General features: G+C 44.2%; 1 protein-coding gene across 4 annotated transcripts in view; it reads right to left on the reverse strand.

Annotated features, from left to right (window-relative positions):
• LOC149473188 (ankyrin repeat and fibronectin type-III domain-containing protein 1-like) overlaps positions 1–17,599 on the reverse strand; it is a 455,911-nt gene that overhangs the window by 153,539 nt on the left and 284,773 nt on the right. The window contains exon 1 of one of the 4 annotated variants that reach the window (XM_089683065.1): positions 14,336–14,554. The exons of 2 other annotated variants lie outside the window; for them this stretch is intronic. The gene's annotated coding sequence lies outside the window, so the exon portion shown is untranslated. Of the gene's footprint in view, positions 1–14,320; positions 14,555–17,599 lie in introns of those variants that run through there. One more of the 4 variants, XM_089683063.1, reaches the window with a different exon arrangement.

The following is a 17,599-nucleotide window of genomic DNA, read 5'->3' on the forward strand; positions in this document are numbered from 1 at the left end:
TTTTTTCTGTACAAGCAGCATATTTAAAGGAATAAAACTTTGGCGATTGTGCAACTATAAGTCATAACTATACTAACAAAGTGATTGTAAAGGCTTATTTTTTTTAAAGAAAAAATAATCAACATGTCTATACTTACCTGCTGTATGCAGTGGTTTTGCACAGAGCAGCCTGGATCCTCCTCTTCTTGAGTCCCCTGCAGGCTTTCCTGGCCCCTCCCTCCTGTCGGGTGCCCCCACAGCAAGCAGCTTGCTATGGGGGCACCCGTTGCCTGTGTGTCTATTCACTGTGATTGACAGCAGTGGGAGCCAATGGCTCCTGCTTCTGTCTCAGCCAATGAGGAGATGGAGTCCAGGGACAGCGATACTCCAGTGCACATTGCTGGATCGAGAGGGGGATAAGGTGAGTGTTAGGGTGGCTGGGGGGGATGCTGCACTCAGAAAGTTTTTCACCTTCATGCATAGAATGTATGAAGGTAAAAAACCTTGAGCCTTTAGAACCACTTTAAGACTTAAAATAGTTGAGGCACGCTCAGGAATTGACAAGAGGCGGAAACTAATCAGTGCAATTTATTCATTAATTCAAGTTAAAGTGGTTGTAAACTTCAGACATGAAATAGAAAAAAAGCATATCCCTCTGTAGAAGTGGTATCCAAACTGTGGCCCGGGGGCCAGATGTGGCCCTTTTCTTGCTCTTATCTGGCTCTTGGGGCACTATCCCACTTACTGACGTAACACACAGAATTCCTACCACTGATACCAACGATTGGGCACTATTCTTCCCACTGACACCAACAATTGGGCACTATTCCTCCCACTACTAATGATGGGGCAGAATTCCTCCCACTGACACCAATGTCCGCCCCCCTAAAGTCTGAAGGACAGTAAGCTGTCCCTGTGTTTAGCAAGTTTGGAGACCCCTGCTCTATAGTGTGTGCTTGTCCCAATCCAGAGCACAAAGTGTCATTTCTATCTGCTGCCTTGTTCCTCTTCTATAAGCATGAGTCACTTCTGATGAATTTTCTGACACCAAGAGAAAAATGGTGAAAGGGGAGGGATCTCCAGCAGATTGACAGCTTTAGCTCTGTTCCTGTGAGCTCTGTGGAGGGGACATGTCCCTGCTCTCTAATCAGCTCTCAGAGCTCTCTTCACAGATGTACCTTCAGCTCCCTGCCCCCTGCTTTTCAGAGCTGAGAGATGCTGTGTAAATTCTACACTTTGAATGGATGTAGGGGAACGACGACTGCAGATAAACAGATACAACTTGCGTAGGAAGAAGTGAGTCATCTTTGTGTATCACCTGAGACCAGTCACTTCACTCAGTATATAAGTGTTTACAACCACTTTAAACACTCCTAAATTATTAAGGTGCGTTGTTCCCCTCTGCCTCCTCCTGCGGGTCCCATGCCAGTTCATCGCAATCATGAGATAAAGGGTAGACTGGATTCTAATGGGGGTTGGTGGTTATTCCACCAAAAAAAAGATGATGTATCATGGGTACTAGAACTTTCTGGTTAATCGGGATCGGAGAAAGTGTTCCTTTAACTGACAATAGCTGTGTGGAGATCTAGATGACAGATCCTTCTATGTTGAGTGAAACAGATGAAAGATTATTATCATCTGATGATGATTCTTACATTGTCCTTCAATTTTTTCAGTTGATCTATTTCAGTAGAATTGATGACTATTAGCTGACTGTTTACACATTCAACAGTTAATAGGAGAAGGTCAAAACTGCATTTATATGTTCAATCATTTGGAACAAAGTATATTGTATGTCCTGATGGTAGATGTGTTATGAATCAAAAACCTCCTAGGGATCTGACGCTGTCTACGATAGTCATTCAGATATTCCCTCTGGAGCAAAAGATCAATTTCCTGTGTTTTTTTTTTAGCTTGGAAAGAGTACTATAGGACTCCTCTGATTTAAAGGAGCAGGAGAAGAGCAAGTAACATCCTAGAAACATCAGTATCTGAGAAGGTGAGTTCCCTTTATGTATCAATGAAACTACCAATGGTGATAGATTCCTCTGCCATAACACATTACCGGTGAAGGATAAACAGGCTCAGGTTCATGATGACAAATCCACAGGTATAGTAAACAGAGAAGTGTTAATTGACATAATTCATTCACATAAATCATATATATCATCCCACTGTATTTTCGTCTTAAATCCTCTAAGTACCTATTCCTGCAGAGCTGTTGTGTGATCACACAATCTTTCCATGTGCTTTGGTATCTGCAGGGAAAGATCCTTGGGAGGGATTTCTATTACTAGTCTCTACTGATGTATGCTCTCTACAGCATGAGTCTGTGTCTGCACAGTCCTGATTGGTGCTGTGCCGGTCACATGACTAGAAAAAGAGAAGAATGGTTTGTGAGTTTCTTAGTGAATGAAATCAATCAGCATACTATATTCCTCCCCCATAGTGTTTAGCAATAGTAGGACATGGAGGAGGAGGAGGAGGAAGGGATGGGATTGTCATTCACCACTGTGCAGGGGCGGACTGACCATTTGGAAACTCAGGCACTGCCCGAGGGCCTGGGGTCAGTAGGGGGCCCCATGAGATGCCCCTGGTACCTTTTTCATAGGCTTTTTTGAGTTTGGACAAGGACACAGGGGCCCCATGATCCCCAATTGCCCGGGGGCCCCATGAGTTGTCAGTCTCCCCCTGCCACTGTGTATAATCATGTGGGTTGCACAGATAAGAAAGAGAAGGAAATTAAGATCTTAGAAATGAACCTAAGCTGGAGCTTAGTAGATGGCAACAGCTGGTTTACACAATATCAGGTATATTGGGGACACAGAGAAGATGGGAGGGACAACTGAAGGCAGGATCAACCAGGTATATTTCACTCTACACAAAACAAATGCTTTAGTGGCTTTGTGAGTATGCACACACTGTTCTATAGCATGTAATGAGACCTTTTCGTAATCTGAGTTCAATGACACTTTAAGTAGTACGATCGGTGCAATAGAACCAGAGGATGAGAAAATACAAAAAATTAAGTGACACTTCTAGCATACAGTACTTCAAATATAAAACAATACCTAGGTGCTTTGACCATACAGAATGTTGAAACACATAGACTCACAATGACTGAGGCACTCTCAGGACTTGACACAAAGCGCAAACAATGCAATTTACTGTAACTTTTTGGCGGGGTAGAAGCCCATCTTTATCAAGGTAACCAACTATTTTTATATACGCTATGTCTTATTTGGTAATACACACTAGTGAGAGAGCCACGGAGCAAAGTGCTATTAAGATGAATGAGAAGTCTAAAAAAAAAAAACAATGCGCAATCCCTTAAGTCAGGGGTCAGCAATCTTTTCCACTTTAAGTGTCAATTTATAAGAAAACTGGTGCTCCAATGAACAGTAGTGCACCTTCAGGCTGCATTCACACTTGGCCGTTTTGTAGCTTGAAGCTCCAAATAAGATCAAGCTTAAAAAAATCATTTGTTCTCTATGGTGCCTGTTCACATCTGATCGCGCAAACAGGCACCATAGAGAACAATTGATTTTTTTTAAGTTTGAGCTTTTTTGGCGCTTCACGTTTCAAGCTACAAAACACTCAAGTGTGAATGAAGATTGAGACCTCAGCTCAGCCTCAAAGTCTTGCACCTTCACACTTAAGATCAGCCTCAATTCCTTCAACTTCAGACCTCAGAACAGCCCCAACTCCTGCATCTTCAGATCTCAGAACAGCCCCAACTCCTGCATCTTCAGATCTCAGAATAGTCCCAACTCCTGCATCTTCAGACCTCAGAACAGCCCCAACTCCTGGATCTTCAGACCTCAGAACAGCCCCAACTCCTGCATCTTCAGACCTCTGATCAGCCCCAACTCCTGCATCTTCAGACCTCAGAACAGCCACAACTCCTGCATCTTCAGACCTCAGATCAGCCCCAACTCCTGCATCTTCAGACCTCTGATCAGCCCCAACTCCTGCATCTTCAGATCTCAGAACAGCCCCAACTCTTGCATCTTCAGACCTCAGAACAGCCCCAGCTCCTGCATCTTCAGACCTCAGAACAGCCCCAACTCCTGCATCTTCAGATCTCAGAACAGCCCCAACTCCTGCATCGTCAGACCTCAGAACAGCCAAAACTCCTGCATCTTCAGACCTCAGATCAGCCCCAACTCCTGCATCTTCAGACCTCAGAACAGCCCCAACTCCTGCATCTTCAGATCTCAGAATAGCCCCAACTCCTGCATCTTCAGACCTCAGAACAGCCCCAACTCCTGCATCTTCAGACCTCAGAACAGCCCCAACTCCTGCATCTTCAGACCTCAGATCAGCCCCAACTCCTGCATCTTCAGACCTCAGAACAGCCACAACTCCTGCATCTTCAGACCTCAGATCAGCCCCAACTCCTGCATCTTCAGACCTCAGATCAGCCCCAACTCCTGCATCTTCAGATCTCAGAACAGCCCCAACTCCTGCATCTTCAGATCTCAGAACAGCCCCAGCTCCTGCATCTTCAGACCTCAGAACAGCCCCAACTCCTGCATCTTCAGATCTCAGAACAGCCCCAACTCCTGCATCGTCAGACCTCAGAATAGCCCCAACTCCTGCATCTTCAGACCTCAGAACAGCCCCAACTCCTGCATCTTCAGACCTCAGATCAGCCCCAACTCCTGCATCTTCAGACCTCTGATCAGCCCCAACTCCTGCATCTTCAGATCTCAGAACAGCCCCAACTCCTGCATCTTCAGATCTCAGAACAGCCCCAACTCCTGCATCTTCAGACCTCAGAACAGCCCCAACTCCTGCATCTTCAGACCTCAGATCAACCCCAACTCCTGCATCTTCAGACCTCAGATCAGCCCCAACTCCTGCATCTTCAGACCTCAGATCAGCCCCAACTCCTTCATCTTCAGATCTCAGAACAGCCCCAACTCCTGCATCTTCAGACCTCAGAACAGCCCCAGGTCTTCAGACCTCAGATCAACCCCAACTCCTGCATCTTCAGACCTCAGATCAGCCCCAACTCCTGCATCTTCAGACTTCAGATCAGCCCCAACTCCTGCATCTTCAGATCTCAGAACAGCCCCAATTCCTGCACCACTTAAACCTCAGATCATCCCCAATTCCCTCACCTCCACACCTCAGATCAGCCCCAATTCCTGCACCTTCAGATCTCAGTTCAGCCTCAAATATTGCACCTTTACACCTTTGATCAGCCTCATTAGACCCCTTAGATCTCAAGTCACTCCAAATTCCTACACCTTTAGATCAGTTAAGCCTCAATTTCTGCACCTTTGGAACTCAGAGCAGCCACTTTCACTGCACCTTCAGATCGCAGATCAGACTTCAATTCCTGTACTTTCACACTTCAGATCAGTCCGGTCCCTGCACATTCATACCTCAGATCAGCCCCAATTCCTGCACCAACAAAATTTCAGGGGTTTTACATTCATAAATGCTGCAGCTGGTGGTCCCACTGAGAGAAGAAGGAGGGTAGGCGGCCAGGCTTCTTCATATAACATCTGCAGCTGCAGGGCGGGCCACACTAGTACTGAAGGTCACAGGGACTGATGGCACTATGCATATTTACAGATAGATTTTAGGTCTGCTTTGTCATATCTTCCAATATGACCCAGAAAAAAATGCTTAGATCTTGAAAATTGTTCTACTTTTCTAATTAACATCTTTAGGCTTTGCTAATTAACTGGTGTTCAGATATAAACACCCTTCTTGAAAGTACCTGTTTTTATCCTTTGTTGCATCTCAGTGTAATTGAACTCTTGAATCCTGTTTGTAGCCACTTTCTGCCTAGATGCACTCCAGTGACGGCTGCATGGCATCTCCCAGGGTGAGATGTTGATGGTGACAACAGTTTACCGTGTCTATGTAATGTGTGTTGGTACAGCCACTTCACGTTAGAAGCGAGTGACAATGCCAGAGCACAATTGGTTGACAGGAACACCGTGTTGTCACCGTATAACAGAATTGGTCTTAATATGGACCTTCATGGCAGGATTACCAGTTTTTTTTTTAATGAAAGCTGCAGATTTCAAAAAATATATTTAAAAATGGCTTTTTAAATGTAGATTTACATATACTTTACACAATGTGCCCTGTTTATTTCTCTACCTGTGACTGAACAGAAGATTGATGGGCTCAGTCTTCTATTCATTCTGCTCTCTTCTCCTGTCAGTAAGTTCCTTGTAAGCACATCTGGCTGGCTACTAGCGCACCCCCTCCCTCTCCCAGTCTGAGCTCTGCTGTACAGGCGTCTGATACAAAGTCAAATTCAGGTTCGGTAATTGCATTAAATATGCATTTAATGACTTTTCAGCCCATACATAAGTGCATTCATTGGTGTTTTTGTAAACGCTCAGATAGGTGAGGGGGATCTCAGAGCAGAGGGGCATCTTGATGAGTATACAAAAACTTTCCATAAAGCTTGGTACACATTACTGCGTGCACATGTGCGAGCACGTGATTTACACATGTTCCCCCACCATTTCAGCGGGCTGCTGTACTCAGAAGAGACATAGGGAAAGAAGCCCACTACCCTTTTTTTAAAATTGGGCCGCACCGAACCGCATGTTTGCCGATGCATGGGGCTGCCATTAAGAATTGATGGCACACCATTGCATCTGCTAAAGAGCAGCATGTTTCTCTGCGTGATGGGAAAGTGAATGATTTTTTTCAGCGCTCGCAGCACGCTGAGATGTTAACCAAGCCTAAGGTGTAAAGCACTCCACTCTTGACATCTCCTCCTTTCTAACTAAAGTACATCTGTCCAGGGGTGGACTGACAACTCATGGGGCCCCCGGGCAATAGGGGATCATGGGGCCCCTGTGTCCTTGCCCAAACTCAAAAAAGCCTATGAAAAAGGTACCAGGGGCATCTCATGGGGCCCCCTACTGACCCCGGGCCCTCGGGCAGTGCCTGAGTTTCCAAATGGTCAGTCCGCCCCTGCATCTGTCATGAACCAATGTGGATGGTGCAACAGAAGGTCTTCTTCTGAAGATGCTAGTCAACTGGAGGTGTATGGCTTCAATACTTCAGAGTCGCTGATCTAGAGCATGGGTAAAATTCCATATTTCTATCTATGCTCCAAGTCAACGACTCCGAAAGTATGAAAGGAAATTGGTCATGAGAAAAACATTACCAATCCTTTCACTCTGGAAATACTACTTACCTGACTTCAGTACCCTCCAACTTCAGTTTTGGAGTCACAGACCTGGAACACATCTGCAGAAACGGGCTTCTGGCTTTTCTATTCTGCATATTGTTCTGCAAACAGTGGAATGACTCCTTACTGGGTGCTTTAACACCTTCAATCCAGCACTAGCAAACCACAATCATGTGCATTGCATGTGGTAACAGGGCACTTGCAGGGCAGCACTATTCACTTGAATGGGTCGTGTTTGGTGGCTGCTATGCCCACTTAAAGCTACAGGGGGTATAATTCCTGCCATGGCTACGAAGCAAAGCATTATGGCTGTGGCATGTGTACACTCCTGGACGCTGCCTCTCCAGCTAAAGAGGAAGCAGTTAGGCGGTGGTAAAAATGCAGCTCAAACAGCCCCACAGCCACTAGTGTGAACCAGCCCTAACATTTGATTTTGGAATGTTTGTAATTTCCCAAACAAAAATTACATTCACTGTTAAAAGTTTGTTAGTTCGATAAAAATTTGCCAACTTGCTCCTTCAAATTTTCTTATCACTTCGGTTGAAAATGAGTGTCGATTTGACCCCACTAAGGGTTAGAAAATTGAACGAACATTCTTGAAATGAAAAATTTCGAACTAATCTCTACCAGTGTTTGGCCAGCTTTAGTCTTCTAGCCTGTAAATTTGAACTCTTTTTTCTACGGCCTGGAGAGGCCTAGTGGACTCTTGTGGTGGGGTATGTTGGGTGGGGACCATCATAGTGGTAGAGAGAAGGTCAGGCACATAATAGTTTGTATATCTGGGTATGGGTGCTCTAATATACAAAATCCATATACAACAAACTGACAGCTTTTTTAGAATTACAAATGCAATGACCTATGTCACTTATCTCTGTAACAGATAACACTTTGTTGCTGCACTTTTACCTGCTGAAGGATTTGTATTTCAGATCATACAGTCATGGTATCTGCTAGGAGATCAAACTAACAAGTCTTGTCCTTCCCCTAGCCTGTGATTGGACAATGAAAGGATAACCAACAGACTGATGAGGTTATGGCTGTCTCTTTGCTCTCTCCTCCTATCAGCAAGTTCCCTGTTAATATATGAGCACTACACCACAAATGATTGACTCCTTGTGTTGTACTGTGACATACAGAAACTGCAAGAGACTGAGTCATATTCAGGTACTTACACTGATTTAATTTATAAAACATACATTTACAACAGCATTAATGGATACACAGCTGTATTCATGTTATACTTAAACATGAGAATGTGTCAGGAATGGACTTGCCAATAATGGTGGGACTCACCTGCCTTGTGGGCTGCAGTACCAGGGCTGGCCAGCGGGTGCTCTCAGCAATCAGAGACACAACCCTGCAGTCAGCCAAAACACGTGAGGCTGATTGCAGGTGTATTCAGTCTGTGCCTTGGTGTGTGTTTTTCTATGGGCCCCTGTATCTTGTTACCTGCATTCCTGTTCCTGTTCCTGCCTGACTGACTCGCTGCTGACCCTGCCTGATCCGGACCTCTGCTGACTTCTCCTGTTTGATCCCTGGCTTGTGACCCCGACCATTCTCTGCCTGACCCCCTGTACCTACCTGCCTGTTAGTTTCTGTACCCGGCTCGTGACCTGACTACTCTCTGCCTGCTCCTCCTGTTCCTACCTGCCCGATTGTTATTGACCCGGCCTGCCTGACTATGCTTGCATTGTATGTATTGTTATCTGTGGGTGGTTTGGTTTGGTTTGTTTGCACTGTGTTATGTTTTAGTATTGCACTGCGTTTATGTATTGTTAGTATTAATAAATTATATTGTTTATAACATACCTGAAGCCTGCGTTTCCCTGCGTCAGTTCACATACCTCTGGTCATACCCGGAGCCCTGACAGAATGTCAGGTATGACGAAACGTGTACGGCGGAGCCTGCTGTGACATCATCATGTAATCGAAAGTCCGTGGGATGCCATTTTCTTATCAGGGTTTTAAAGTGCAATTGCGACATTGTCTATGTGAGTGCAATACTATTTTAAATACAATATGTTTTAACTGTTTTACACTATGTTGGGCTTTGTGCTTCTATTTGAGTTACATAGATGGAGGGTTAATTAACTGCTTCAGCTCCGCCCCATGGCAAAAATACTGCTACAGGGCGGCAGCTGTGCACAAAATCACATATATATATGTGATTTTGCATTCCCAGGTAGGGGGCGTGCACGAGGTGTGCGCGCTCCCTACCCGCACCGGCATTCGCGGCCGCAGCTGTCAATCACTGGGTCCCGGATGGTGACTACTCGCCGGCGCCCTGTGATTGCCGAGGATCTCCGATGGGGGGGAGAACTGTTAGTAAACAAAACAGTTCTCCTCCCTGGCAGCTCCTGCACACTGCTTTGCATGGCTATGCACAGCACAGCCATGCAAAGCAGCGTGCTTACAGTGAAACACAAACACAGAACATTGTGAAAAAACAGCACACAGTTAACCCTTTGATTGCCCCAGATGTTAACCCCTTCCTGCCCAGTGCCATTAGTACAGTGTCAGTGCTTTTTATTAGCACTGATTGCTGTATTGGGGTCACTGGGGCTGTCAGTGACACCAAGTCAGTTCCCCCCCAGTGTCAGAATGCCCACTGCAGTCCCGCAGTCTCACTATAAGTTGTGATCGCCACCATTACTAGTAAAAATTTTAAAAAAGCCCAGTATATATACCGCCATTTGCAAACGCTATACCTTTCATGTAAACCAATTAATTTACACGTATTGGGATTTTTTTTTAGCAAAGACATGTCGCAGAATACATTTTGGCCTAAATTTATGAGGAAATTTTATTTTTAACATTTTTTTACTGGATATGTTTAATAGCAAAAAGTCAAAAATAGTTTTTTTTTCTCAAAATTGTCGGTCTGTTTTTTGTTTATCGTGCAAAAAAAAAAAACACACAGGCGATCAAATACCACCAAAAGAAAGCTCTATTTGTGGGGAAAAAAAAGGACGTAAATTTCATCTGGGTGCAGCATTGCATGACCGCGCAATTGTCAGTTAAAGTAACGCAGCAAAACCAGGTATCTCCTCCCCCCAGTGTCAATTGTTAACCACCTCCCGCCCGCCATATAGTAATATGGCGGGCGCAAGGCGATTCTCTCGTTCTGGGAGGACGTCATATGACTATGTGCTAGTCAGTGCCGCCTGTCAGTGCCGCCTATCAGTGCCTGTCAGTGCCTCCTAACAGTGCCAGTCAGTGCCGCCTAACAGTGCCATATATCAGTGCCATGTATCAGTGCCATGTATCAGTGCTGCCTTTCAGTGCCCATCAGTGATGCCTGTCAATGCCCATCAGTGCCACCTACCAGTGCCTCCTCACCAGTGCCCATCAGTGCCACCTATCAGTGTCCATCAGTGCAGCCTATCAGTGCCCATCACTGCAGCTTCATTAGCGCACATCAGTAAAGGAGAAAAATCCCTTATTTACAAAATTGTATAACAAAAACTAAGAAAAACATTTTTTTTTCAAAATTTTCAGTGGATTTTGGTTTGTTTAAGAAAAAATAAAAAAAACCCAGAGGTGATTAAATACCACCAAAATAAAGCTATAACTGTCTCAAAAAAATGATAAAAATTTCATATGGGTACAGTGTTGCATAACCGCGCAATTGTCACTCAAAGTGCGACAGCGCGGAAAGCTGGAAATTGGCCTGGGCAGGAAGGGGGTATAAGTGCCCTGTAGGCTTGTGGTTAAAGAGACAAGGAGTAGGACGCAAAAAAGTGGAACTTCCCTTTTTGGGTGAATTTCTGCTTTAAGTATTAGTAATTTTAAACCTTAATTTTTTTTTAATAGAATAACAAACATGTGTTATACTCACCTTCTCTGTGCAATGCTTTTGCACAGAGCAGCGCCGATCCTCCTCTTTTGGGATCCCCGCTGGTGCTCCATGCCCCTTCTCTTTGGTTAGTGCTGGCTTTCCATGGGGGCACCTGTGCGGGCTCGCTCCTGAGCCACCCTGTGTGCGTCCATTGATACAGAGCCTCCCGCCCCCTCTCTCCCTTGTCACAGTATTTGATTGACAGCAGTGGAAACCAGTAGCTCCTGCTGCTATCAATGTTTCCAATGAAGAGGGAGACAGCAGGGAAGGGAGCTGCAGCACAGAAGGTTTTTCAGCGTAATTCATAGAATGCATTTAGGTGAAAAACGTTACGGCTTTAGAACCAATTTAAAGCTGAATTCCAGGTATGGCAATTTTTGCATATTGAATAAAACAGCGCACACACCGATGACTGACAGCACACACTACAGCCTCCTGCCTGAAGCCACACCTCTAACGCATTTCACTTATGACAGGGCTTAATTATAGGGATCATTAGGAATAGTTGCATTGGCCCAGACCAAAGTTAGTATGTATGTGCCATACCCGGCCGATCCCTGGAGAAGATGGAAAACACAGCTGCTACTGTGATTGCCGCTTGCTTTTTGGTCTCGTGCCAAGCAGCTGCCCCACTGCTTACTGAACATAGGAGGTCACTTGCTTCACACGGGAGCCATTCAGAGAACACTTTGCATTTTCTATATGAATGCATGACATCATGCCCTGCCTTATCCAGTCACAGAACACTTTGCATTCATTGAGAGAATGCAAAGTCTCTGAGTGTCATCCTGTTCACTAAGCAGGACAGCCGCTCGGCATGGAATCTGGATGCTAGTGGTAATCATTGGAGTAGTAGTGTCTACTACATTGATTTCCAGCTTCTAGAGCAGTACTTCTTAACCATTTTTGACCCTTTGAAGAATCCGATGAAAGCTATGGACCCCCTGTCCAGAAATATTCATGGAAGCATAACTTTGCATTCAACGAATTTACTGTATGCACTATGGACATACTAACTGATGGCGCTATAAGCAGGGACAGGGTGCTTTTTTCATTCATTTCAATGGGAAACCATTTATTGGGATAAAGGGGAGGGCTGTATAGAGAATGTAAATGTTATTTTTTATCTGACCCTCATGGACCCTCTGAAACCCATCCATGGATCCCAGGCTATGACACCTTGTTCTAGAGCAGTGGTTCTCAACCTGTGGGTCGCGACCCCTTTGGGGGTCGAACGACCCTTTCACAGGGGTCCCCTAAGACCATCAGAAAACACATATTTCCGATGTGTAAAGAGCAGCTACTGTGTAGAAAGCAGCTGCTGTGTTGAAAGCAGCTACTCTGTTAAAAGCAGCTACTGTGTTGAAAGCAGCAGTATTGGAGGTAAAACGACACTCATGAATTATAATTACTGGGTAAATAATTTTATGGTTGGCGGTCACCACAACATGAGGAACTGTATTAAAGGGTCACGGCATTAGGAAGGTTGAGAACCACTGTTCTAGAGGATCAGCAAGGTATTGCATATACATACTTACAGTGGTCCAAGCTGGACTAACTCAGCAATGCACAAATGGCCATACCCAGGGGCGGACTGACAACTCATGGGGCCCCCGGCAATAGGGGTTCATGGAGCCCCTGTGTCCTCTCCCACACTCAAACCACACCCAAAAAAGCCTATGAAAGGTACCAGGGGCATCTCATAGGGCCCCCTACTGACCCCGGGCCTTTGGGCAGTGCCCGAATGGTCAGTCCACCCCTAGTCATACCTGGAATTCATGTCTAATACCAGAGACAGACAAGAAACTAGCAGGTTCAGAAGGAAGTGTCAGCAATGGCCGACCATTTCTCCTAGTACTGGTTCTTTTAATGTTCTCCCAGTTATAAAGGGAGCTTTTCTCTGTCCTCATTGCCGCTAAGGAAAGCCTGAGGGTCTGGTTTACAGTTTAGTGGCACGAGGCTTTAGCTCTAAGCCTTTACTATTTCTCAAATTGCTCCCCTATTTTGAGCCGTCGTATAGAGTGGGAGTAGAAATATGTTAATGAGGTTTAAGAATAGTACAGGCGATCAGACGCAATTATTGCACCTGTCGTCAGATGCAGAACAGGTGTACCCAAGACTACGAGCGATAACTTCATCATCGAATGTCACTAAGCCGTATTAAGTTTTCAATTCTACATTTCTAAATAAACCGCTTAAATACTCAAGACAACACTAACATACTGATACCCACAGAGTCACGCCATTTCCTTTAATTAGTTAGCAATCTCATGCATCTTCTGTGCACAGGCACAATGTACACAGGTGCAGTATATATTCTACTGTCTCTGCGGATGATATAACAATCTAACAAACTTTATTAACAAATGCGGTGCAGCTGTTTACAGAGGCAGCCATTATCATACAATCTGTACATGAAACGAGTTATGTTTTCTGCTACTGAGGCTTGAATGAGCATTTTCCTTTTTTTTTTTTGCCCAATGTGTGCATTAATATAAAACATTGTAGCGTGTCAGTGAACACAGTGCCGCAAATCATACACATGAATGAACGTACACAGCAATCAAACATCATCCGGCTCATTAATTAAATGTCTAGCTAGGTAAGGGATGGAGAAGGACTTTGTCGCTGCAGAAATTACAGGAGAAAACCAGAGAAGGGGATACTATGAATAATGATGGGAAAAGGTTCAATCACCGGAATGATATCATTCATTAGAGGACAGGGCCGATGGGAGCCAGACTTGCATTTTAACTAGAACTGCTCCGTATTAATGTTCTCCGTTGTGGCCGCGTGATGTTAACTTTAATGACAGAGCACCTTGTAAAAAACGAGATCTTAATATTAATAGGGTGAGGTGCAGGAGAGCCAAGGAAGGTAATAAGAGTTACCTTCTTGGAGTTATTGCAGAGCTGTAACTCCATCCTGCGGACGTCTTCTGGACCAGAATCAAATAATGAATCGAAAAAAAAATGAATATGACAGTGGGAGTTTGTAGCAAATGAGATGAACATATGGAGCAGGTGGGGGGGGGAACGGTCCCTTGACCCGGGTGTCCTGTGTTCCTGTTCCGAGCAGGATTTGCCCACCACCTGTTGGGGGTTAATCTACAGAGCAAAGTCTCCCGGATTTTCCAGACCTTCCTTTTGCCTCTACCGTGTATCCATTTCTGCCAGCCTGTCTTGCAACAACTTTGCACTGTGCTCACAACAAGCCATTAATATCCCTGTCCTGAAATTGTATCTAATGCCATCAATCTAATCCTTTTTCTGTCTTGCCAGTTTATCTATCCTCATAGCCTTCTTGGTTTAGGCAACTCTAACACTTACCTGCTGTTAATCTACCTTCGGCTCTTGGTCCATCTCCAGCAGTGTCTTGACAGCAGCCGGTAACGGCATAGCCTCGGAGAGTGGTCGTTTGGAGCAAGTCAATGCATCACCTGCGGTTCGTTAGCGCACTCCCCCCGCTGTCCATCCGCGTCACTGTCAGAGCCGAAGCACGAACGCCCCTTCTACCTGATGCTGCTCACCTCTCTATCCCTGTTCCTTTCGTTCTCACTCTTTTCTGCCCCTCTCCGTCTGTCTTTTTTCCCAATCTTGTTTCTATAGAAACTAGATTAGCTGGGGGAGGGGGGGGTGGACTGTAACGGCCCCATGTGACTAAGATTCCAACACTGAAGAATCTCTCGCTTTTTTTTTTCTGGATACAGGCTTTTTTTTTTACATAACAACAAGCCATTGTTACTGGTACCCAAGGAGTCTGAAAAGGCCGTACTGAGATAAAAATGCTTTCAGGTTAACACGGTGGGGCCAAGCAAGGATGCCGATGCAACAAAAAGTTCACTGCTTGCTCTCCATGGACACTGCTCTCCTGTGCACCAAAGTTTTACATTTGTAAATCGACACTAATGTGCATCAAAGTATAACCTCCTGATATACAAACTTTCAATAAATCATGAATCCTAGGGATGAGTGAATTGAAGAGTTTTCAGTTCCCTGAAGTTTCAGCAAAAATCTGATTTTAGTGGAAATTTCATCATTTTGAGTAGTGCACTCAATGGGGAAGGTGATTTCCCAAGTTTGTTTTTTCGTGGTACCATGGGCTGTAAATGATGTCCTAGGGTTACAGCTGTGCCTTTAAATTATTCTAGATTTGTTCTTGTGCCAAAAAAATAACCTCCTCAACCCACAGAGAAAAAAAGTTTAAAAAAGCATTACACAAATAATGATCACATACAAAAAAAAAAGAAAGAAAGAAAAATAAAACCACAAATACAAAATATGCAAAAACACTGCACTGAGCAGGTAAGTATAGGCATGTTTGTTATTTTTTTTCTATAAAAAATGTCTTTAGAATCACTTTAAGATACACAACAATGGGTGGTTCTGCCGCTTGGACCACCGACGGGCTTTTTTAGACCTTCTTTAACTCCCCGAGTTCAGTACCCACCTGAGAACCCCGCAGAGGATCCAAAGTTGGGAACCCACCATGGCATCCAGAGGGACATTTAAATCCTGTGTGGGGACAGGGTATTCTCCACCTGCACCTATAGTAGGTTGTGTTTTTTTTACCCCACAGGGTTACTACAACCTCAGCAGATGTAAGTCACTTTCTTTTTCATCCTATTGATAATTTTTTGAGGTATTTAGTATATTTGAGTCATTTGGTTCTCCCTCTTTTCCGGTGGACAACCTGAGTTGCCCCGTGGGCTTTTAATGAGCATTTTTCTTCCGAACCCCCTCAGACCTCCTACATCCTAAATCTACATCCTAAATCCCACAATGCATCAACTCTCCATTATAAATGGGCCCCATAATGCAATAACCTGAACTACCCTTAGGCCCCATTCACACCTAAGAAAAACAAGCAAAAATCCCATTCATTTAAATGGCCCCAGTTCACATCTGAGCTTTTGTCAATGACAGAGTGGAGTGTTTTTTGGCCCATAGACTTCAATGGTAACGCCTGAAAAACAAGCAGATTTTACAAGCATTTTGTTGCTCGTTTTCTGGCCAAACAGAGGTTCTCCACCCCTTATCTTCTCCTCCTGGTGCTTTCTATTGGCTAAAATAAAATCACTTGACGACTGAATGCGCATGTAAAACGCAATAAAACCCATTTTATGAATCAGAATTGTTTTTATTGTCTTTAATAATGTAGGTACATATCTAAAGTTCTGTTTTACACAGTTTTGAAAATCATATCAGGTAGGTAACGCCCCCCATTGTCCATACACTGAATAAACCGATTTCTGGCGTTTTTCATGACCCTTACCAGCATAGCAGCGGGTATGTTGGCAATTTCTGCGTGGATGTTGGCCTTCAGGTCTTGTAGGGTCCTTGGACGGTTTACATAAACATGGGATTTCAAAAAACCCCACAAAAAAAAGTTGCAAGGGGCCAAATCGGGGGAGCGGGCTGGCCACTCCAAATTGCCCCTTATTGAGATGAGGCGCTCCGGGAAGTGTTCCCTTAAAACAGCCATTGAGCTCTTGAAGTGTGAGCCGTTGCTCCATCCTGTTGGAACCAAATGTCCCCTAAGTCCAATTCATCAAGTCGTGGAAAAACAAATTCCTCCGACATGTTCACATACCGGTCTGAATTCACTTATTCAGTGTATGGACAATGGGGGGCGTCACCTACCTGATATGATTTTCAAAACTGTGTAAAACAGACCTTTAGATATGTACCTACATTATTAAAGAAAATAAAAGCAATTCTGATTCATAAAATGGGTTTTATTGCGTTTTGAAAAAAGGAAGTTATGTTGCTGCACCCTGTATATGCTTGCATAACTCTCAAATAAAATTGCCTGAAAATCACTCAGGTGTGAATGCATAGTAAATACACAAAAAAAACCTTCTAAATAAAGGGGAAAAAAGAGTAGATCATTATATTTTTTCCAAACAAATTTGGCCTAAGCAAATCAATGAGAAAAATTGAGAGATTCCACTAATAATAGGCATTTTTGCAGAAAAATCCGTTTCCTTGAGATGACTTCGATCCTCCCTAATCATCACCTAAGAATAGTTGAAAATTCTTTATTTCGTGAAACGCACGAAGAAGACCCTAGCTTTTGAACCCTTGCAGTGTTCCTCTGTCAATGCACCTTCATAGAGTATGACTGCAAAACTTGGCACCATCATTGGAGTGGAGAATTTACACCTATTCCTGGTGGTGTGATTGTTCATTCAGGGTTTCCAGGGCAGAGCCATCCATCAACATCTACAGCACCTGCTACAGAAAATCCTTTGCAGTAAGGAGCGTGGTTTGGAGATTTCTGTTTTCCTGTTCTACAAATCCACACAATTCATTCATCGTACATCCTTGCTTTGTCATGGGTGGTAATGTGAGATGACACCAATACAACTCTGCTTGCTAGCAATGTCAGTTATACTCAGCGCTTCATACACACATGCTTTGAGCCCTGTGCGAGATGATAGTTTGTCAGCAGCTTTTTTACTTAGATTCCCAAATTATTGATGTTGTGTCTACAGCAAATGGCCACAGAACAAAAAAAAAAAACTTAAAGTAACTCTAGTCTAAACCATATCCTTTTACTCCAAAAATAACCCATACACATCCACTACTTAATGATCCTGTAATCTA

Source organism: Staurois parvus, unplaced genomic scaffold (assembly GCF_062004578.1).
Source record: "Staurois parvus isolate SC_StPar_1 unplaced genomic scaffold, SC_StPar_1.0 ptg000018l, whole genome shotgun sequence".
Lineage (NCBI taxonomy): Eukaryota > Metazoa > Chordata > Amphibia > Anura > Ranidae > Staurois > Staurois parvus.